This window comes from Euprymna scolopes, chromosome 7 (assembly GCF_053919585.1).
Source record: "Euprymna scolopes isolate OS-2025 chromosome 7, ASM5391958v1, whole genome shotgun sequence".
NCBI lineage: Eukaryota > Metazoa > Mollusca > Cephalopoda > Sepiida > Sepiolidae > Euprymna > Euprymna scolopes.
The window spans coordinates 61,834,748-61,859,812 of record NC_136488.1 but is presented as its reverse complement, the minus strand read 5'-3'; positions in this window follow the sequence as shown (position 1 = coordinate 61,859,812).

The following is a 25,065-nucleotide window of genomic DNA, read 5'->3' as shown; positions in this document are numbered from 1 at the left end:
CTCAACTTGACGGACAGATTCCTCATCAATGGCAGAATGGGGGGGGGCAGGTCTGGGAACTGTTTCCACAGACTTCCGGCCATGTTTGAATTAACGATGCCATCGTTTTACAAGGTCATATGATGGGGCATTGTCACCATAAGTTTCTCTCATTTCATCAAAAGTCTCCTGTGGTGTGCGTCCTTTCAAATACAAAAACCGGATCACTGCTCGACATTCAACAGTCTCCATTTCACACCTGACTCAGTTCAAACACCTGTAAAATTAGTTCAGCGCTGTAATTTGCCACATAACTCACATGCAAAATTTCAGCTAGATCAGACAACTGGAAGTTGGTTAGCGGCATTACTTATTGCACGCCTATCGCAACCTTTCACATATGTGCTTCTCCATTTTCATAAAATTTTTAATTATCTTTTATGCAAGGATGATTAGGTTCACATTTTGCAGTTTCATTTCATGCGCTTAACAGCAAAATTATAGTTTTATTTTACATAGGCAGCACCAGATATTAAGGCTCGAGGATAAGGGCTAAGAGTGTACAGTAGAAATTGGACAATATAGTAATCGTTAGTAATAGAAATTCGGTAAATTTGTTAACACGTGGAACGACTCATCAAGAACTTGTTTACCTTAGGCTTGAAGACAACCATACTGTAGTTAGCTGGAAAGCAGGAAAACGGAAGACAGTTCCACAGGCGTGCAGTTTAACTATAAGTGATATTTTGTTAATAGTTTAACTAAATAAGTTTAAATAGTTTATAGTTTAACTATAAGTGATATTTTGCTAATATCTTCTACTATATAAAAGTCACTTTGTGAGTGTGTGTGAGTTTCGTCCTCATAGGTTCCGAAACGGCTGATCTATCTCATGCAAATTTTACACAAAACGAATTTATATGTCTGGTAGTGTTCTTATATATGTTTTTTTTACAGAAATTTATCTGATAACTATCGAAAATCGAAAAATCTGATCTTAAATATAGTCTTTCTCTCTTAAAGAAAAATAATTTTTACAGGGTAATATTTTACGTTACACAGGCCAAGAGAGATAATAAAATTCGAGCAAATCATTTCTGCTTAAAAAACCCCAGATTTATTATAATCTGGAGATATAGCTTAGTGGTAGAGCATTTGCTACAGGTCGAATGATCCCTGTTCAAGTCTAGGTGTACCTCACCATTTTATTTTAATTTTTTCCCTTATTAATGATTTCAATTTATGATAAAAGAAGATGTACCATTTAAAATCGCTGCAAATCATTTATTCGTTTTCATATAATAAAACTAAGCATTAAACAGAAGTTACTTTTCTAAGGCATTCATCGTCAAGCCCAAACATCAGTTGACACGATATTGTAAACAAACACAGACCGAATTTGATGAACGACATTATCTTATTATTAACTTTTTTTGCGAATTAGTCATTTAATATATATATATATATATATATATATATATATATATATATATATAATTTTCTTGCAATATTTTTAGAGTTATAGCACGATAGACAAATATCTATATATATAAAAGCGAAAATGTGTGTATGTATGTATGTATGTATGTATGTATGTATGTATGTATGTATGTGTGTCTGCATGCCTCGCAAAAACTTTCGACACGGCGACGGATTTTCACCAGATATGTATCATTTTAAAGATCCAACCTTCGCCCGACAAATATCGAAAAATTGGTCCAAAAACATTAATTCCCTCACTCTAAAATAATCAGTTTTGTACAGGAAGGGGTGTCGAACAAATCGTTCCTTCATTTTCTCTCATCCTGCTACTACGACAATGACGTCATGTTTGACCTAGGAAACGTTCACGTTAGTTTCAACCACCTGCAAGTGTTTTTAAAGGTTTAATTTTATCCGTTATTACGCGTATGTCTCTTTGACGTAGGGGTAACGTGTCTGGCATTTTTTTTCCGCCTTAGCCTCGATACTTCGGGTTCGAGCCTGTCTTTCTACCTAAACATTTTTCCTCTTTTACACCTTTTTTTCTTTTTTACGTTTGTTCGCTGTGTTGCTTTGTTTTGGTTTTTCCAATTTTTCTTAACATCGTGTTTTTTTTTATAATATTAAAACAGGGTCACCCTCTCCGACAAACACACCCGCAAACACCCGGGTACCCCCGCTAGTCTATATATATAAAAGCGAAAATGTGTATGTGTGTGTGTGTGTGTGTGCATTTTTGTGTATGTCCGACAAAGGCTTTTTTCGCCGGGCTTCTCGGTCGGTTCACTCTTTCTTAAAACTTTTTATATAATGTCTAAGTCATAATATTTACGTGTTATGACCGGAGGTCACGTCTATTTTTAATTTGCCCAACTTTTACGCGCTATTTTCGAGATTTGTTTTCGATCATCGCGTTTTCGTTATGCTGTTCAGTATAAAAAAAAGCGAGAACTGGCTTGCAGCCGCGTAATATTTCAAGGTCAAACATCATGCGACTTAACTTTCTCCCACCTGTCAATTTCACTTTACAAACGTTAAGACACTTAACACTTCCTCTCCCCTCGTAGCCGAGACGGTTAGGCCTCAGGTTTTTTTTTCCATTTCATTTCCACCTTCGCGTCAAGGCTTCGGGGTTCAAGCCTACCTTCCTACTAAAACTTTTTCTTTCACACCTCCAAACACCCGGCCAACATTTGTTTTAAACAGGGTTGTTTTGATATACCCCCCCAACACACATACCTCCAAACACTCGGGCAACGCCGGGTACCCCCGCTAGTATAATATAAGTAGTACAATACCAAATATACTACATTTTTCTGAAGCTCAATAATATTCAGAGCATATATAGTATATGTATTTTTTTTAAGTTCAAGTCACAATTTTAGAAAACACGTCCTTTTATTTTCTCATAAGAGTACATGTTACAGATCTGTTTCGTTAGTAATCTTCAACAAACAGTAAACTATGTCATCACTGTAATTTTGAATGTAGCAAACTCTTCAGACAATATGTATACATATTAGTGATGGGACGATTCCAATATTTTTTCATGATTCCGATACAATTACCGATTCCGTACTAAATTCCCAATGTCGATACAATTACTGATTCCTATCTCGATTCTTCATAAATCTCTAATTATTTAACTATAAAGATTGTTATTTTCTCCGATTTCTGTAAAAAAAAAAAAAAATATATTAAATATGCAGATATTTTCTTAAACGGAAAAATGTAAATTTGTGAAGGATGATCTATAGATTTTAGTTTTATTGATATGTTAAAATCAATAAATATTTATTATTTTATCATTATTACCAGCAATGGAAGATTTTGCTTTAAATAAAATCAAATAAAAAAAAACGACAATCAAAAGAAACGTTTTGGCATCGGAAAATAGACACCAATTTTTTTTTTGATTCCGACACCTATTCTGCTACCCCCAAATTTGTCGATTCTTCCGATTCCCGATTCCGATTAATCGTCCCAGCACTTATATATATATATATATATATATATATATATATATATATATATATGAATAATAAAACATGTATAAATACATTTGAAGCCAAAAACTGCAACGCAAAATTTTTTATAAAATAAAGCAGGTGTTTATTTTTAAGAAATATATTTCGGAGTAAGACTCCTTTATCAATCTTTTATTTTTTTTTCTCTTCCTTATCGCCATAATGTAGTGGAAGATAGTTCGATGAAGAGTACATGTGATGTTGTTAACTGCGGGTTTTTATGAAGCCGGATAGGTGACGCGTGGTCGCGCATTTTGAAAATCTGGGTAGTTATTTCTGTTTATATCCGTTAGAAGCGTTGAGTGAAATTAGAAGAATAAAACATGTATAAATAGATTTGAAGCCAAAACTGCAACGCGAATTTTTTTTTATAAAATAAACAGGTGTTTATTTTTTAAAGAAATATATTTCGGAGTAAGACTCCTTTATCAATCTTTTTTTTTTCCTCCTCGACATGATGTAGTGGGAGATACAAATTTCACTCAACGCTTCTAACGGATATACACAAAAATAACTACCCAGATTTTCAAAATGATCGACCAGGCGTCACCTATCCGGCTTCATAAAAAACCCGCAGTTAACAACATCACGTGGACTCTTCATCGAACTATCTTCCACTACATTATGGCGATAAGGAAGAGAGAGAGAGAGAAAGAGAGAGAGAGAGAGAGAGAGAGAGAGAAAGAGAGAAAAGATTGATAAAGGAGTCTTACTCCGAAATATATTTCTTTAAAAATAAACACCTGTTTATTTTATGAAAAAATTTCGCGTTGCAGTTTTGGTTTACAATGTATTTATACATGTTTTATTCTTCAAATTTCACTCAACCTTTCTAACGGATATACACAAATATACATATATATGTCAGGTCATGTCATATGCTACTGGTATCATGTAACCCAGTACTACCTGCCTCATGGTCGGGTCACCGGCGACTAAACTGTTTCCCCCACCAGACTTGTTTGGTGAGGAGGGCGGCTAGTCTCCCTGAAGGATTAAAAATAAGACCTTCCAAAGGGCGAATGAACTCTTTTTCTGGGTCAACGGCCAACTAGTACCATGTATATTTGTGTGTGTGTATATGTGTATTGGGGTAGAGAATGCTCCCGTAAGCCGTGGTGAAGGCAACCTTTCTAGGAGAAGCAAATCTCTGATTTAAAAAACCAAGCAAGAGAGTTATATGCCCAGTCTGTTAAATCCAAGGTAGCTGATCAGCGGCTTGGTTCCCACCAGTTTTGGAAAATAACAAATAGGATCCTGAACAGAAGTGTGCGTTCTATCCCAACCATTATCAATGGACCAGAGGTCATCTCGTCAGCGTCAGACAAGGCCAAACTATTTACAAAGAACTTTGCAGCTAATTCTACCCTATGCGACGAAGGCCATCAACTCCCCATATTTCCTCCTATAACACAGAACAAGCTAGGTAACATACATATATCCGTGCATGAGGTCGCCAAGCTAATAAAAAACCTAGATTCCAGTAAAGCAACTGGCCCTGATGGCATCCCAATTATAGTGTTAAAAAAGCTTCAACCAGAACTTGCTCCCATACTTACGAAACTATTTAAGCGCTGCCTTAAGGAGAAGTGCTTTCCGACCCCCTGGAAGACCTCATCAGTTTGCCCTGTATTTAAGAACTCAGGTGATGTCATCTCCCTCTCAGTACAGACCAATAAGTCTCCTCTGTGTTATGAGTAAGTTGCTGGAATCAATATTAAATAGAGAAATAGTCAACCACCTCAGCAGGAATAACCTTCTTAGTGACACACAATATGGTTTCCGCTCTGCAAGATCTACCGCAGATGTGCTGACGGTTATATCCCACAGGATTAGTGAATCTCTTGACAAAGGTTTCCTTTCTAGGGCAATTGCTCTTGACATATCAAAGGCCTTCGACAAGGTATGGCATAAGGGTCTACTTCACAAGATTTCCAGCTACGGTATAACTGGAAATGTTTTCTCAATCATTAAATCATTTCTCTCCGATAGGCTCATAAGAGTAGTGGTAGATGGACAAAAATCGGAGGCCTGCAATATAAATGCTGGAGTCCCTCAGGGGTCAATCCTGGGCCCAACTCTCTTCCTGATCTACATCAATGACCTCCCTAAACACGTACTTAAATCATTCGTTGACATCTATGCTGATGACACGACCATCTACGGCAACACATCAAAGGCTGTAAATGACAAAGTTCTCTCTGATTCTCTCTCCTCTGATCTCGAGCGCGTGATTCAGTGGGGGAAGGTGTGGCTAGTTACCTTTAATGCATCCAAAACCAAACTCCTATCCTTACATCATCAACGCTCTGATCCCCATCTGGCATCAATTGTGATGGATGGCTCTCGTCTAGGTGAGGCCCCGTGTTTTGACAAGCTTCTGGGTTTAACTTTTACTCCTGATCTGAAATGGAACACGTACATCAAGTCTGTTGCCAAGGTCGCTGGAAAGATGGTGGGATCCTTCTACCGCTCCAGAAGATATCTCACTACTGATGCAATTCTCTATCTATATAAAAGCTAAGTACGTCCAAGGATGGAATACTGTTGCCATATCTGGGCAGGAGCTGCCAAAAACAGCCTATCATGCCTTGACAGACTACAAAATAGACTTCGTGGTTTAGTGGGGGATGCCCTTTTCTCTACCCTGCAACCCCTCTCCCACAGAAGAGACGTTGCGAGCCTATACTTGTTTTATCGTTATTTTCATGGCAGGTGCTCGTATGAACTCCAATCCCTGGTCCCCCCTCGCCAATCTTTCACGAAAAACACCCGTCTAGCTGAATCCACTGTGAAAAATTTCCCCCACTCTATATCTGTGTCTAAATCAAAACGCGGATTCCATGAACAAAGCTTCTTTCTTAGAACTGCACGCCTGTGGAACTCTGTTCCGTCTGCCTGCTTCCCTCCGGACTACAACTTGGATGTCTTCAAGTCTAATGTTAACAAATTCCTAATGAACCGCCCCCTTAAGTAAACACTTCATCAAATCTCCACACTAACGTAATGTACTTGCAATAACCCTTATCCCTGAGTGGCTTCCGGGCCTTGATAAGTGGTGATCACTGTGTAACCCCCCCCCAAAAAAACCATAAAGCAGAAGACCAGTACCCGCATTAAGCTGGTGTTCAGTTTAATTTGTTGCTAGCTATCTTGCTCTTGCTTGTTGCTGGATCTCAACGTTTTGAACCGAGAGAGAGAGAGACATAGCTGTCGTACAAAGCTAAGACTCTGTAACATCATATTTGTATAGATACTCCCTCAGACATTTGGGCTCATGGATTTTAAATGTCTGAGGGAGTGGCACTCGTCTGACAAGACGTTGCAATCATATATATATATATATATATAGATAGATAACGTTTTTTTTCTTCATATCTTGCTTTAAATGTAAGAAAATAAAAGTAAACAAATGCATATTTTATCGGAGGGCTTCACAATACAACTGAGAATAGAAATTCTGCATAGAAGCGGATGTTCTGTTCTGTCAATACCTGTGTGTGCTAATGCTGCAGTACTTGTAAAAGGCATCTTCAGGTCGTACTTTTATATGCAGGAATGTGTCACCGGCCATATAAAGCGCCAGGTTACCCATTTGGTAATGGCTAGGCTAAAACTTTTCTTAACTTCGGTGATCTAACGAGAAATCGTGCGTTTAGTGGTGAACAAGTTAGAAATGCTGGAAATGTATGGTTGTGAGGAGAATGCAATTTTGAACAAAAAAGAATGTGAAATTCTGGGATGTACACAAAACAGAGAGGGAAGAAAAAATAATTTAAGCAGCAGTGTCCTTCACCTTAATTATACCAACACTGACTTTTTTATGCAACGCTGGTGTAAGCTGAATGGATAGGTTTATTCTTCTATGTGGAGTTCGTAATAAATGAAAACGTTCAGAAGAGATGATGACATTAGTTTTTTTTTTTTTGCAATTCTCGCAGAGAAATGTCAACTTTCTTCCTACATATAGTCTCAGGGAGGTGGCGGTAGGTAAGTGGTTCACGACGCGGACTGGCAGCCTAGGTGTTTATCGCATGGTCACTGATCTGATACTAACCAGACTCAACGTTGCTTAACTCTGGTGATCTAACATTATGATTATGCTGTAGGTAGGCATGGAGAGAGGAAGAGTTTTTTTTTTTTTTTATCTAATCCAATTCTAGAATACGTTCAGTTTCGACAAGAGTTGACAGAGTGAAAAATATATTGCTAAAACAAAGCAAACCTTGATGTTCAGCCGCCAACGAGAGTTATTGTACTTAACCTGACAAGAAATCGAAACCACGAGCGCGCGCGTGTGTGTTTGTGTGTTTTCTTCTTTTTTTTTTGGTAACGCACCTTCACATTTCTCTTTTTTAGGTAGCGAGCCTACATTAAAAAAGTGGGCCAGTCAGTAAAGGAAACAAATCAAACGGAAAGGTCGAAGATACTGACCGCCGGTTGACCCACGTGGGAGAAATTGATTTTTTAGGAAGGAAAGTGCGACATTCTTTTACTCTGTCATTCAGCCAGGGAAATAAAAATGTCTATTCGTGTAAATGTAAAAGTATCCAGGCAGACAAATGCGATCAATATCAGCAGAGTTACGAACACAGGTTGCTTCCTGTGAAAATGTTTAGCTTTTTATTTGCTTTTACTTACTTCCGTTTGTTTGTTAATGTTTGTCGCTTTTTACAAATTTGGTTTTGCCGATTCTTTAAGTCAGAATTATTATACTTATCTTATTGTATCAACAACTGGCAGGAACTCTTTCAGGTGACATCTGTTGTCTCTAAAAGAATGAACGACAGCACCAACATCACCTACAATATTATATTCATATATATATTAATATATATATATTAATATATATATTAATATATATATATATATATATATATATATATATTAATATATATATATACATATGTATATATTAATATATATTAATATATCTATACATATATATATAAATATATATATATATATAGTATTTTATGTGTCTAGATAAACTTTTGTATATCTATTTTCAGTATCTACTTTGACAGAGCTCGATTAGCAAGAAGAGATAGGTAGTAAGTTATGAAAATATATATGGAAATTAATCTACGCGCCTTATCCTTGTAAAGATTCGCCAGGCTATTGCATAGAATCGATGTTGCGAAATTTTAAATTTTAATTTCAAATTATGTATTTTCAAATAAGTTTTTGTTATAATACCATTACTCTGCATATTATTTTAAAGAGCATTTTTCGTTCTATCTAATCGTTTAAATTACAATCGTTTTAAACAATTATCTTTTCTTTTTAGAACGTTTAATACAAGCTGGAAAAAAGCAAATTCGCATAGGCTTCCAATTTCAATTCAAGCTAAACCGAAAAACTGTTGAAACAGCTCGCGATATCAATGAAGCGTTTAGCCCAGGAACTCATAGCACAATGGTGGTTTAAGAAATTTTGTGGCGGCGACGAGAGTCTTGGAGATGATGAGCGTAGTGAGCGGCAATCGGATGTTGACAACAATCAATTGAGCCTTAGTCGAAGCCAATCCACACACCACTATTCGAGAACTTGCTTCTGAATTAGACGTGATGTATACGACGATTTCGAACCACCTAAGAGAGATTAGAAAGACAAAAACCTTGATGTATGGGTGCCTCACTATATGAACGACAGCCAAAAGAAACACGGATATGAAGTATCATCTTCCGATCATTGTGACTTGCGATGAAAAGTGGGTTCTTTACGACAACCGGCGACGCTTAGCTCAGTGGTTAAATGCGGACGAAGCTCCACAACACTTCCCGAAGCCAGAGTTGCAGCAAAAGAAGGTCATGCTGGTGTGATTGGTCTTATCCATTACAGTTCTTTGAATGCATGCAGAAGCATTACGGCGAAGAAGTACTGTCACAAAATAGATGAAATGCATCTGAAATTTTGACAACAACACTCAGCATTAGTCAGCAGAAAAGGCACAGTTCTCTCCAAAACAATGTCCGACCGCACGTTGTTAAACCGATTCTGCAGAAGTTGAACGAATTATGCTACGAAACCCTGACTCATCCGCAATACTTTCTAGACTTTTCACCAACTGATTACTACTTTCTCAAGCATCTCGACAACTTTCTGTGTGAGAAATGCTTTAGAAACCTAACCAATATCAAAAACACCCTCAGCAACTTAATCGCCAACAGAACGCATTTTTTTTTACATTACTGGCATAAATTTATTGGTTTTGCGTTGGAAAAAGTGTGTTGGTTCTAATGGTTTTCACTTCGATCAACAAATTTTTGTTTGAGCCAAGGTATGTTCATTTGAATTTAAATTAAAGCCACAAGAACTTTCTTGTCAACATATTTTAACATATTTCATCGTTCTTTTAGATGTTTGGCAAATTCTATATCTTTTTTCTCTGTGAACTGTCAGGAAGGAAAAATATACATTTTCTTTCTATTATTATTCACTCACTAAGAATGTTCACACAAAGTATTATTAGTGATTGCTTAAGGTATGTTCCATGGAGTCTAAGTGACAGCAAGTCTCCTTAAATTTCTATCCCCCTCTACCTCTTGCGATTAACATTTAAAATTATTCTACGTTGTAACAACAACCGTATACTATTGATTTCTGGCTAGAAACAATCGTTGGTCTTCTTTGAAATTTGGGTAGTGATAAACCTCGGCAATGTTCCAGAACTTTCCGCACTCAGTGGAGTTTTGGACAGTGCGCTACCTTCTCTGTCTTTTCATCATCATTGACCCTTTACCATCGTTTATTGTCGTATCAACCAATATGACATCTTGGGAAGTGGGGTAAATGCTAGATGCAGGGATTTTTGGAAGTTTCAATTTACTCATTTCCTCCTACTCCATGATGATAATGATGATGATGATGATGATGATGATGATCATCATCATCATTATCAGCAGCAGCAGCAACAACAACAACAGCAGCAGCAGTTGCAACACCAGCATCAGCAACAGATTCAGTATCATCAGCAGCAGTAGCAGATGGGAGGTGAAAGAGTCTAAGTAGTTAACTGACAACCTGCATGTACCAAGTTCGAGTCTAGTTGGTTCTACAAAAAACAGTTTCACTTCGAGACGTTGGCAACGTTCACGTTGATCCTCCCTTGCATACGTAAAACAAGTGGAAATAAATTTATCTGATTAACATGAAATAAATGAATGACGCTCAGTAATAAAAATAGGGAAGTGACGGCGGCTCAGTGGTTAAGACGTAATCACCCAATATCATTTTAGAAAGAGTTTTTTTTAGAAAGATATCGGTGAAACGAATGCCGAGAATATCACCATGAATAATGCTCAACAAACAAACAGTAATAAAAAAAAAATCATCATCATTACCATCACCATCACTATTATCATGATTATAAGCATAATCATTAATATTAGTTCATATCTAAAGCGTTTCTAATTTGAATTAATTTGTACTCAGTTTGCTTGGCATTTTGTTTCTAAATTATAATTATGTTTGCGAATTTTTAAATAAATAATAAAAAAAAAGACGTTGGTGTTCCGATATTCGTATTTCGTGTAAATCTTACAGCATGCTACGTAGAAATTATGAACACACTCACCTTGTGATTAGTCATCGACATTTCACATCAATGGTTATTTTTAAAAATAAAATACACAGATAAAGCGCGATGATAGTGTTTTGGAAAGAGCAGGCGTGTAAATGGGTAGCAGTTCGTTTCTCCTCGCCTGACTGTTACTAGTGTGTAATAATGTGTACGCGAGATGAAGAAGGTTGGTATGTGAGTCATTGAGTCATTTTCGATTTGTCTTTCTCGGCCTCAAAGACATGGGGAAGAGGTTATTGAGCATATATTATTGAAATCATTCATTACTGTTTCCAGTTTAAGAATTCTGGAGAAAACTGATTTTGTTGATCAGTTCTTATAGAAATTCATAAGTTCTCATTAATTTATTACTTTCTCGTATATGTGTTAGTTTTGAAAGTTGAGAGATTTTCATTGGTTGAAAATAGTTTGTGTTATAGGATCCTGTGAACATTGCTTGCTTTTGGAACCGACAAAGAAAGCAAATTCCAACAAATCAGAGAAGGAATAGGTAAATTAATTAGAGCTATTTGCTTTTTAGCGTTGGTTGAAATCACTTTGCGATTCAGTCGCCGCGGAGCCACAAATCTCACAAATAGTACCAATCGTCTAGTTACATCGTTGTTGTGAAGAATTTTGTATTTAAACATTCAGCGTTGTTCATCGTCAAGACTTCGGCGGGAACGGAAAAAAACCCGTTGATTATTCAATGGTGCTTAATTAGAATTATCATAGCGATTTATCGATTTGCGAATCGGTTCTTAAAAAAAATAAAAGCAGACAAGAAAGAAAGTAAGATACTGGTGATAATGAATAAAATGATGACGAGAGAAGAAATAATTTTTGGAAAAAAAAAGAAACTATGTTTAAACATATAAATATACTTGAGAAAAGAGAAGGGTGATAAAAATGGTACTTTTATAGGGAATAGAGATTAATGCCTTGTAAAAGGCAAATGCTAAGAGAGTAAACCCTGACAAAAAATCCGGTTTCGAGTCCCGATAGGCGTATGGTGAAGCACTGCAACACCTTTCCGGCAACTCCTGCAGTTGTGCTGGCACTGACCTTTCTGTTGAACTTTGTCCGCAACGACGAAAGGGGGATCCTGGTAATTAGGAAAACCTAGGTCTCCTTATCACCCATGCAGGCCTACATCCGGAGAGGAAACTTCAGCTTCAACTTTATAGCCACAGCAGACGCTGCAGTGCATCAGACAAGATGAAGAACGCTATTGTCTCATTAAACAGAAAGTTGCCATCAAGGATGACGAGTAAGACGAAATAGCATGTTATGACAATGATGACAGAATTAAAAGAAACATATTGACATTGATAAAAAGGAGAAGTGGAAGTCGACGACTAAAATATATGTTCTTGTTCAGAAGTCCCCCCAATATTAAAACATAAAATATAGAAAATTCTGTATAATGTAACGCACTTTTGACGCAACGAAAATATATTCCAAAACTTACGTAAATCGATCAAGTAGTTTTATCTTAAAGTAATTAATAGAAATTCGTAGGCATTACAACATAAATCTCGCAAATTTGAATTATTGAGCTATTTGTATTTGTTCTTTAAGATTGTTTTTAGAATGAAGGACAAGGTAGTCGTTCTGATGTTACTCATAACATTTGATTTTCTTATTTAAAAATTAAACTGCTGTTTTTTTTAATACAAAGGGGAAATTCCGGACAAGACGCAAAATGACCTTATTAGTATTGAATGTTACCGGATGAAAAGAACGCTGATACAAAATAAACATTTCTAGATAAACAAAAACACAGAACTCTATAGAATTCAGTTATAAACAAAGGAAAGTAAATCGACAAAATGGCAGATAAAGCAATAAAAATACTAGAATTAAAGTAAACTCGGAAAATCATTGAATGAAAATGAACTTTTAATAGGAAGTGTCAATCGTAAGAGAGTTTCTTCTTTTTGTTTTTGTCATATTATAATAAAATAACTCACAAAACACAAGAACTGAGCAACAAATACTAACCCGATATAAACTCAACGGCAAGAACTTGAAACGAAATAGAAAGAATGTAAGGGAATGATATAAACATAAACTAGAAATAATAATAAAAAATGAGGTTCCAAAATTATGATGAAAACGTAAAAATGTGAACGGCACGTCATATTACTATTGGCCTTCTTATAAAATAAATGTGTACTTTTACCTAAAAAGACAAGTAGTTCGTCTTTTATTTCTAAAGAGGAAATAGAGAGACGACTAGTGTCTATGAAGTTAGGATCGTAATATTTCCTTTATCCAAACGGGGAAATTGCCTGGCTTCCTCTTTACTACACTACTATACAAGATTATCTCATAAAAATGTTAACAGCCATCGTAATAATCACATTGAAAATCTAACAACATAAAACACCACTAACATTCTTATGTCCAGCTCGTTTGTTGAATATTTTTTCTACAAAAGGGCAAAATTAAATATTACGTGTGCTTCTCTTCGCTTGCTCTTGAAATTGAGCTTCATAAAAGACGTCTGAATCAAATCAGATCTACTGGCTAAAAAGAGCGATTTTGTTATCTTCTTCACTACATGTCATTCCTGCTTATGATGCCATATCTTTACATGTAGCTAGAATTTTAGTCTTTAAACTTTTAGAATATCTTTACATGTAGCTATAATTTTGATCTTTAAAATCTTAGAATATCTTTACATGTAGCTATAATTTTAATCTTTAAAATTTAAGAATAACTTTACATGTAGCTATAATTTTAATCTTTAAAATTTTAGAATATCTTTACATGTAGCTATAATTTTAATCTTTAAAATTTTAGAATATCTTTACATGTAGCTATAATTTTAATCTTTAAAATTTTAGAATATCTTTACATGTAGCTATAATTTTAATCTTTAAAATTTTAGAATATCTTTACATGTAGCTATAATTTTAATCTTAAAAATTTTAGAATATCTTTACATGTAGCTATAATTTTAATCTTTGAACTTTTAGAATATCTTTACATGTAGCTATTATTTAAATCTTTGAACTTTTAGAATATCTTTACATGTAGCTATAATTTTAATCTTTAAAATTTTAGAATATCTTTACATGTAGCTATAATTTTAATCTTTAAAATTTTAGAATATCTTTACATGTAGCTATAATTTTAATCTTTAAAATTTTAGAATATCTTTACATGTAGCTATAATTTTAATCTTAAAAATTTTAGAATATCTTTACATGTAGCTATAATTTAAATCTTTAAAATTTAAGAGTATCTTTACATGTAGCTATAATTTTAATCTTTAAAATTTTAGAATATCTTTACATGTAGCTATAATTTTAATCTTTAAAATTTTAGAATATCTTTACATGCAGCTATAATTTTAATCTTTAAAATTTTAGAATATCTTTACATGTAGCTATAATTTTAATCTTTGAACTTTTAGAATATCTTTACATGTAGCTATTATTTTAATCTTTGAACTTTTAGAATATCTTTACATGTAGCTATAATTTTAATCTTTAAAATTTTAGAATATCTTTACATGTAGCTATAATTTTAATCTTTAAAATTTTAGAATATCTTAACATGTAGCTATAATTTTAATCTTTAAAATTTAAGAATATCTTTACATGTAGCTATAATTTTAATCTTTAAAATTTTAGAATATCTTTACATGCAGCTATTATTTTAATCTTTAAAATTTTAGAATATCTTTACATGTAGCTATAATTTTAATCTTAAAAATTTTAGAATATTTTTACATGTAGCTATAATTTTAATCTTTAAAATTTTAGAATATTTTTACATGTAGCTATAATTTTAATCTTTGAACTTTTAGAATATCTTTACATGCAGCTATAATTTTAATCTTTAAAATTTTAGAATATCTTTACATGTAGCTATAATTTTAATCTTTAAAATTTTAGAATATCTTTACATGTAGCTATAATTTTAATCTTTAAAATTTTAGAATATCTTTACATGTAGCTATAATTTTAATCTTTGAACTTTTAGAATATCTTTACATGTAGCTATAATTTTAATCTTTAAAATTTTAGGATATCTTTACATGCAGCTATAATTTTAATCTTTAAAATTTTAGAATATCTTTACATGTAGCTATAATTTTAATCTTTAAAATTTTAGAATATTTTTACATGTAGCTATAATTTTAATCTTTGAACTTTTAGAATATCTTTACATGTAGCTATAATTTTAATCTTTAAAATTTTAGAATATCTTTACATGCAGCTATAATTTTAATCTTTAAAATTTTAGAATATCTTTACATGTAGCTATAATTTTAATCTTTAAAATTTTAGAATATCTTTACATGTAGCTATAATTTTAATCTTTAAAATTTTAGAATATTTTTACATGTAGCTATAATTTTAATCTTTGAACTTTTAGAATATCTTTACATGCAGCTATAATTTTAATCTTTAAAATTTTAGGATATCTTTACATGTAGCTATAATTTTAATCTTTGAACTTTTAGAATATCTTTACATGTAGCTATAATTTTAATCTTAAAAATTTTAGAATATTTTTACATGTAGCTATAATTTTAATCTTTAAAATTTTAGAATATTTTTACATGTAGCTATAATTTTAATCTTTAAAATTTTAGAATATCTTTACATGCAGCTATAATTTTAATCTTTAAAATTTTAGAATATCTTTACATGTAGCTATAATTTTAATCTTTAAAATTTTAGAATATCTTTACATGTAGCTATAATTTTAATCTTTAAAATTTTAGAATATCTTTACATGTAGCTATAATTTTAATCTTTAAAATTTTAGAATATCTTTACATGTAGCTATAATTTTAATCTTTGAACTTTTAGAATATCTTTACATGTAGCTATAATTATAATCTTTAAAATTTTAGAATTTTCTGTTTTTTCTGCTTAATATAACGTTATGTGAAAAATTCCATTTTAACACTTTTTCTTTTAAATACACAACGACTTAAATATGGTTAAGTGTGGTAATAAATATTTTTATAATGTAAGTAAAGATTGGTCACAAGGTTTTTATGAATTTTGGACTTTAAGTGATTCAAGATACCCAGTGTTCTCAGCTCCATTCCAAGAAAAGCAGGTGGTATTCTTTGGAATTTGAATAATAACAAGCCAACCCAGATCTCCAATAGAATCAATTTCTTTCGAACTGTTAAAAATCATATTGCGTTCTTGAAACAGCCGTTGCCCCTAGTGACAAAGGCCGTCGACTGTCTCTAAAATTTAAATGACGATTAACCTCCTGTAGATTCTAATAATCTCTGTTAAATTTCATTAGACATGTGGGTGATGCTCTTCCTTCTGGGTCTTTCCATTGTTCTAGACCCTTTCCAGTCATTTTTTATGGCACACAGCTCAGGAAATGTCAGATTATTTGATTTTATTTGCATATATACTCCGGCAGTTTCAGCTCCATTGGTTTTATGCAATATTCTTTCTATATTTCTAGTTGTGCTTCTGCCTTGACATGATACAAAACTGTCTTCGAAATTTAGTGGGCGAGGAGCTTTTTTCTTCCTACTTCCTCTGCTTCACAGAAGAGACTTTGCGAGTCTATTTCTGCTCTATAGTTACGTTTATAGCATGTACTCAACTGAGTTTCAATCTATGGTCCCCTATGTAAAACGTTTACAACAAATACTTGTCTAGCTACAACAACTGTCAACAATTTCCCACACTATCTGTGCCCAAAACTAAACGAACATTCTATGAGTAGAGTTTCTTTCCTAGAGCTGTCCATCTGTGGAACAAAATACAGTGGGGCCGCTTCCCGGCTGACTATAACGTGATCATTTTCAAGTCTAATGCAAACAAGTTCTTGTTCAGCCGTCCTCTTATATATATATATATATATATATATATATATATATATATATATATATATATAAGCTCTACCTAAATTCCACTGTTACTGATCATCATCTCGTTTTTTTTTCACCATCTACCTAACACTTATTAATACTTATCCTTGAATGGCCTCCTGGCGTTGATAACCAATGGGCTCAAGTAGAAAATATATAGAACTATACAGTTTAAAATTATTTGAATTTGGTTGATGTCACGTGGCTATGTCAATTAGCTGTGAAAAATTGCGTTTTCTAGCGTATAGGTTTTAATTTTATGAACGCCAGGGGAAAAGTATATTTTATATGATTAATAGTACTTGAATTATTTTAACAACTTCTAAATACTTCTAGAGTATTTTAATGGTGAATGATCTGACGAACTACAAGCACTTGTGACCACAAGACGTAAATACCCTCCACAAACCCTACAAGCAGCTAAATCCCACCCCTGCACAGTAGAGACCCCTAGATGTAAGATAGTTTTCTACTCCAGTATCTTCCCCAGAACCGACTGACATACTGGATAAAAAGTGATGTTTTGTGTCCGGACTTATAGTTTGGCAAAAAAAAAGTATCCTATTATAAATTTTCGTACTGTGTGTGTGTGATGCGGTTTGTCTCAGCGTACAGGCAATCCACTCAGGTAAGTTAGGTACCAAAATGAAGTGTATGACCCAGCGGATGTTTTAGTGATATTTATATCCATGTTTGGTGTATGGAAATGCAAAAAAAAAAAAAAAGAAATAAAAAGAATAACGATTTACTAAATAACGTTTTATTTACTGGATATTTTTCGGTATTCACCGGAAGTTATTATCTCCCTTAGTAAGTACGAGTTACTGTGTATGTGTGTGTGTGAGTGAGAAAGAGAGAGAGAGAGAAAGAGAAAGAGAGAGAGAGAGAGAGAGAGAGAGAGAGAGAGAGAGAGAGAGAGAGAGAGAGGCAGGCAGGCAGGCAGGCAGGCAGGCGGTTCGAAATGAAGCTTATGACCCAGCGGATATTTTAGTGATATTTATATCCATGTTTGGTGTATGGAGATGCAAAAAAAAAAAAAAAATAAATAAAAAAAAATAAAAAATAAGGATTTACTAAACAACGTTTTATTTACTGGATATTTTTCCGGTACAAGAACTCAAGTTTGCCCAGCTGGGCAAACTTGGGTGCTTGCATATGTAAATTCTTGTAAATAAATCCGTATTCAACTTAAGTTCTCATTGATTTGTTTAGTAAATATTTTAATAAATATTCTTTATCAGTTAAAACTTGTGTCATTAGATTTTGTTACAATTATACATAACAAAGAAAAGCAGTAAAAATACAGTACCCACTATTCGCCCATGCATGGAGTATTGTTGTCACATCTGAACTGGTGTATCTACCACTAATCTTTCATTCCTAGATAAGGTTTTAAAAAAGAGTCGCTAACCTAATATGTCACGCACTGTTGGCTAAACTCCAACTTCTTTCTCATTGCCGAAATGTGTTATTCCTGTGCATGTTTTACAAGTATTTTAATGGAAAGACGAACTGAAAATACTAGAACCCCCACGACATAAACACCTCCCAACAAAGCAATCAAGCAGAAAATCCAACCCCTGCAATGTAGAGATCTCTAGATATTGGAAAGATTTCTATTCATATGGCTTCTTCTCTGGAACTGCTAGACGTTGGAATTTCCTCTCGGCTGTCTGCTTCTCTGACTGTACTGATATGCAGAAGTTCAAATGTAATGTGAACAGACATCTCACTGCCCAACACTCTACGCAAATCCCTGCAAATCTGGTCCCAAATAGTAGCCCTTTACAATAGTGGCACTTGCCTTGTTCGGGGTGAAAAACATAAATTATACAGCTATTGTATATATATATATATATATATATATATATATATATATATATATATATATAGAGAGAGAGAGAGAGAGAGAGAGAGAGAGAGAGAAATAAAAAGGAACAAACCGTATTATGTGTTCATCAACGTTTCGTCTTTATTTCGAGACTTCCTCTGGATGAATGAGATTAAGAAACAAAAAATACCAGTACAAAATATTTGAAAATGTTTCACGTGCACAGTGTGATGCAGTTCTATTTCAGAAAAACGGAAATTCAAAAAGGAGGGGGGATGGTTGGCGCTGTTAAAAAGAGGGAAATTTCATTTCTCTATTTTGTCGGAATACTATTTCCATTATTTTCGTCACACACACACACACACACACAAACACACACACACACAAACACACACACACACACACACAAACACACACACATATTTATGGACTAGATTTTTAATCACTAGTATTCTACTTTGGTAAAATTTAAATTTATGTCAATTATTAATTGATTCAGTTCAAAACTGAAATAAATACAAGCAAATTAAATATCATTTGCTTTAAATGTTATTTCAATAATATTTTGAGTTTGCAGAGCAGATTAGATAAACATTCCATTAAAAATGCATATTTTGAATTCAAAAAAAAAAAAAATAGGAAATATTGTCAATAAAACGACGAAAAAAGTGAATATAATCTAAAAATGCAAACTGCAAGTTTTTTTCTATATCCTTTATCTATTATTTAGGAAAAAAAAAGAACATATATAAATCGGTTTGTCAATTCTCGGTATAGAAAAGGTGAAGACAGGAACACGATGGAAGATTAAGTAGGTCGACTAAAGGAAGAGACTGGGGAGAGGAAAGGCTGAAACAATCAAAATATTACTCCCTCTCTCTTTCATTCACGTACTCACACACTAGAAAAAATATTACTTTTTTCGGGTACTGAAAAGTATTTATTCTAAGAACAGAATAACATTTTAATTCCGCTTTTTAAAGCAACATAAAAACGATAGTTGTTCCAAAAGTAAGGTCTCCTATTTTTCAATCCGCATTGTCATTCATATGCATAGACATGTCGTCACTGAAATCGACGAATCTATCTCCTAACTGTGCTGACATCCACTAAACAGGCTTCGTAAACGTTCAACCACGCCGGTCAATGTTGGTCAGGTAAAAATTTTCCTGCACGTAAGAATTCAATGATGCATCTCTGCTTCTGACACACGTCCATGACGGGTTATTTTTTTTTAGAATCTTACACCATCAATATCTGCAATAGAGAGAGTAAACTTTCAGATCATGTTCAGTCATAACAATGCAATTTTCAATGCCTCTGATCCGGTAGAGCGAAATAAAAATAGGATGGCATTACTTTTGAGACGTCCATAGTATTAATCCGTTTAACAATGTTCAGCACCCCCTCTCTCTCTCTCTCGAACATTTATAACTTTCAATGAAAAAACTGAGGAGAGATGTTTTTTGATTGTTGATTAACTCCGCGTTTTTCAACAATTTAAATCTTAAGTTAATCTTTGTCTCTCTTTTTCTCTCTCTATACACACACACACACACGCACCCCCGCACGCGCGCACCCCCGCACACATAAAAAGAAACGCACTCATATATATGTATATAGCTTCTCTACAATTATATAAATGCAACTTTGTCTCTGTGTGTATGTGTGCGATTTCGTTCTTTATAGATTCCGAAACGGCTGAACAGATTTTCTTTAAAATTTACAGAACTTTAGTGTATAATTTTAGGAGTGATCTTAGTTAAGTTTTGTCTCAGAATAACCCCGATAATCAATAACCGAAACCGTTATTTTAATTTATCTATCATCGGTAAAGCCATTTTTTCCATGTCGTCACTTAGCAACAATGATAGAACAACTAGCCGTGAAAATTCTACTGTAGGTAAGTTGATAGCGTGTTTGTTTTATAACGTGGTCTATAGGTTCAAACTCCTCATATAAATTTCTTAATTTTTTTCATTAACTGCAAATAATTTTATAAATCTTGAACATTTACGTGTTTTTTTATTTGTTTACTTTGTTTTGCATGACGTGGTCTGTAGGTTCAAACCCGCCGCGTAAATTTCCTAGTTTTACTCCTATAAATTCGTGTTTCTTTTGTGTGTATTGATATTCATATTAAAAACCCTCTTTTCTATTTATTTAAAAAGAAAATACAATTTTCTTATATATGGGTTGTGGAATTGCAGTCACGAGCAAAAGATCTGGCTAATTTGCATATTCTTTTAAACATTCATTTTAATTAATTCTCTATTAGTTTTTTTCGGTTTTCTTATGGGATGATCATTTTTAGTTAACTATTACGTGTAATTATATTCATGCAGATATTCTACATGATTTATACTTGCATAATATTTGTGTAAAAAGGTTACAGCAAACACAAAATTGTTTCCATATATATTTATGTATACGTATATATTTTTTGTTGCATCTATAAAAGTGAAAGTGTCTGTTTGTCTGTGTGTCTGTGTACATTTCCCTACGCAATAACCCTGTCAATCTTTAGTCTACAGACTCGAAATTTGATATACAGGGTACTGATATTTGGGAAAATCGATGTGATCGGTTTTCGGCCAGAGATTTGGCTATTAAGGGGTCAAAGTTCAACGATTTGACCATTGAGAACTCTACCAAACTCCTCCGACAATTGTGGGTCTAAATACTTGAAATTTTACATAAAGAGACATGCAGCAAGCTTTTTAATCAGTTTTTGGGCGAAAATTTGTCTGGCAAGAGGTTAAAGTTTACCAAACTCCTCCGTCAATTTAGGCTCTAAACACTTGAAATTTTAGATGTATATTACTTGGACATGGGTCAAATATTTGAATTCAATTTGAGCTCAAAACAATAAATGTTAAGGGGTAAAAATTAGGGTCAAAATTTAAAAACAATTTGACGTCTGCGATCTCTACCAACGTTTCTCTATGGTAGTAAAGAAAACCTATTATACAGAAAGGCATTACCGTACATATTCACACTTTTTAATATATATATATATATATGTGCACATAAAGTTATGAACAGTACATAGGGCCCAAGCAAAGCCAGGCGGAACTGCTAGTAATTTTATAAAAGAAACAGTAGGTTTTCTGGAGTGCAATGTAGAATGAATAATATATATTTTAGTAACTGTAGGGAGGCATGTAAAGCTTCCTCCGGGGCAATTCTGCGGATTTCGATAACAATAAAAATATAGGAGTGTGAAATATTGATTGATCATCATTCAATCCCGGTCACCGTCGGGTCTCCCTGCTAGTATATATATAAACGGGCATAAAGGACGATACGATAAAGCGCTAAATATAAGTTGTTTTCTTTCTTATTTGGGTTTAAATGCGCGCTGTTTATAAAAAAATAAGCTTTTTAATATATTGATAGATGTGAGAAATAATTATTTCTCCGTTTGTTTCTTGAAATTTCTGAATTTTCTCCCATAAATTTCGTTTTAGAGAATTAAAAAATAAAATAATTATTTTATTCAAAACAGAGTAAAATAGCATTACATAATTTGATTAATAACTTTTATATTTGATTAGTAAACAAAATATTAAGTTTTCAAAGGTTAACTGAAGAAAAATTCGTCCGTTAGAGCCTTGCATTATAGTGCTTCTTACGAATTTGAACCTAACTAAAATGACTTTTGATAAATAAAACCTGTATAAATAGTCGGAAAAAAGCCGGATCAGGCCAAATCATCCTCAAACAGTAAAACAACAAACACACCAAAATCTATATCTTTTAAACATACTAGCAGCCCGCCCGGCATTGTCCAACCGTAAAATACGCTTAAATATGATATGTTGTTTAATAAGTGCTTTGTTTAAGGTTACTTAAGGTTTTAGTTTGGGATAAGTTAAGAATAAGGGTTAATACTAACAGTCGTCCTCTGTACATATTTTTAGTTCATGCAGACAATTTTTCTTTTTGCTAAAAATTTTTTTCTTAACAAAATGGAATTATTTCCCAGGGAGACTGAATAGCATATGTTAAAGCGCTTAACTTCATTTTAAATTTGATCATTTTACGTTTGATGTCCGTTTTGGTTGTCGTTTGCTAGAATTTCTCTTCGCAGCTACCGATTCAAAAAACGCTTTGTTTTTTTCTGACTACTTCCAGAAGTTTAGTTTGGTTTAAATTAATTAAATGCGACTATTTTGTGTTGTGCAAATTTATGCAGACACTAGCATTTCTTTTGTAGGGAAGGGGGGGATAGTTAACTTACAATTTTGCGTTTGAGATTTCTTAGTTCCATATGGTGTTCTTTTATATTTTTGCTTTACGAGGTGGAACGATAAAATTGAAAAACAATACTTAAACTTTATTTTAAAACTTTTATTGAAAAAAAAAATCAATTCAGACAACTTAATTATGCCGTAGAACTGACATCTATTCAATCACTGCCTCGATACGGGACCGAAACTGGGAGTATACTTTCCCACAAGAGTCGGCGAATATTCGGAGGATGGCGGCGATCAGGCTGACTTTGGTGTTATGGGAGGTCATGTTGGTGATGTTCTCAACGGATAGCCAAATGAAGTATTCCAGCGGGTTCAGGTCGTGGAGAAGGAGAGGGACTACCAAGAGAAGGGTATAAAGGGCTTGTGAGAGAAGCATACAAAGTCATAGCATTCATTCTAAAGCTAAGCCTGGGCTTTTGAACTTATGAGCCGCACCAAGTTCTGCTGCCACACCCAGGGTCTGCCAGCAGCTACCTGATTGCATCAAAGAATGATCACACTCTTCAGCACATCAAGGTACACTTTCGTGTTGACTTTCAAGCCAACATCAAAGATGTGAGGTGGCATGATGTGGCCCTCACTTGAAACCACACCAAAGACCATAACCGTGTACAGTAACACTGTTTTCATCATCCTGGGTACGCCCTCAAGCGTGGAACCGTTTGGATGTGCGTTTTGAGGGTGCTAGCAATGGTCTTGTTATAACGGTAAAGAGTATGACTTGTACAGCGGCGCATCTTCGATCTCGTTCGTTGAACATTGTGTCACTTTTAGACGTGATAGAAGGCGCCTATCGCTCTTGAGATTAGTACATAACTGGCAAATTAGTTGATGATCCACAAAAGAAAAAAAAAAGAAAAAAAGAAAAAGAAAACCTGTTTTCATCAAACATGGAATCATGTCGTCTTTTTCGGGGCTACAATTTTATCGTTCCACCCTGATTTTGTAAAAGTCGATTTAGTCTTGTTTAAATGAACTAAATGCGACTATTTCGAATGGGACAACTCTATGCCGATACTACCATTTCTCTTTGGGGGGGGGGGCGTAGTAAACTTACAATTTTACGGTTTGAGATTTCTTGATTCTGTATGGCGTTTCTTTATCTTTTTGTCTTATTTCCATTTTCCATATGGCTAGTTTGCGTTTGTAGCTCATTTTGGTTTGTGTTCGCATTCGAGGGGTTTTCTTTAATATTTCAGCTGTTTTCATTATTAGCGTCTGTTGTATAATCTCAGTCTTACCTTTGATTCCATTTTTTTTCTGATCCTACTCCAATATTCTTTGAGAGTATTCCTAGTGCTGCTAAAATTATTTGTATCATACAGATTTCCTCCATGTTCTATATTTCAGTTCCCTGGAAAGTTCCGAATATTTGTTTCATTTTTTTCTGTTTCTTGGATCTTCAGTCTGTGGTTTTATGGGACAACATAATTTACAAGTTGGCAATTCCTTTCTTATTGGAAATTATTATGACACTCTGTCTCCTTGCTTGGATATATTTATCTCTTTATGCTTCCATGTCCCAAAGGATTTTGTTATTTTCCATTTCTAGTACGATCTCTGGCTTGTACCTATACCATTTGTTTACACGTTAGAAGTGCAGTTGTTTGAAGAGTTCTCAGTATACTGATTTTCATACGTAGTATGTTCTTGTATTCTTTTGAGGCTACTTTGCGGCATTCACTTATTATGTAGCTTATCGTTTCGTCTCTTTGTCCACAAGATCTACATTTAGTATTTTCATGGGTTTGATCTATTTTAGCTTTTATATTCTATTTTAGCTTTTAAAGTAATTAGTTCCAATCGTGTTGTTTTGTGTAGCTGTCAGTAGCGATTCCGTTTCCATGTTCAAGTGTCCTTTTCTTAACCATGTCCAGGAATTTCGTGATTCTTTTCTCTTGTCATTCTCATCAATCGTCCATGTAGCTATTTCACTTCCCACTTTTCCTTTCTTGGATTTTTGGAACTTTCGCTGCGGTAGGCGATATTTCTGTGTTCTGAATTATGTATTTTCTAAGCCTTTGTTCGCGCATTTCATGTATTCTTGTATACTT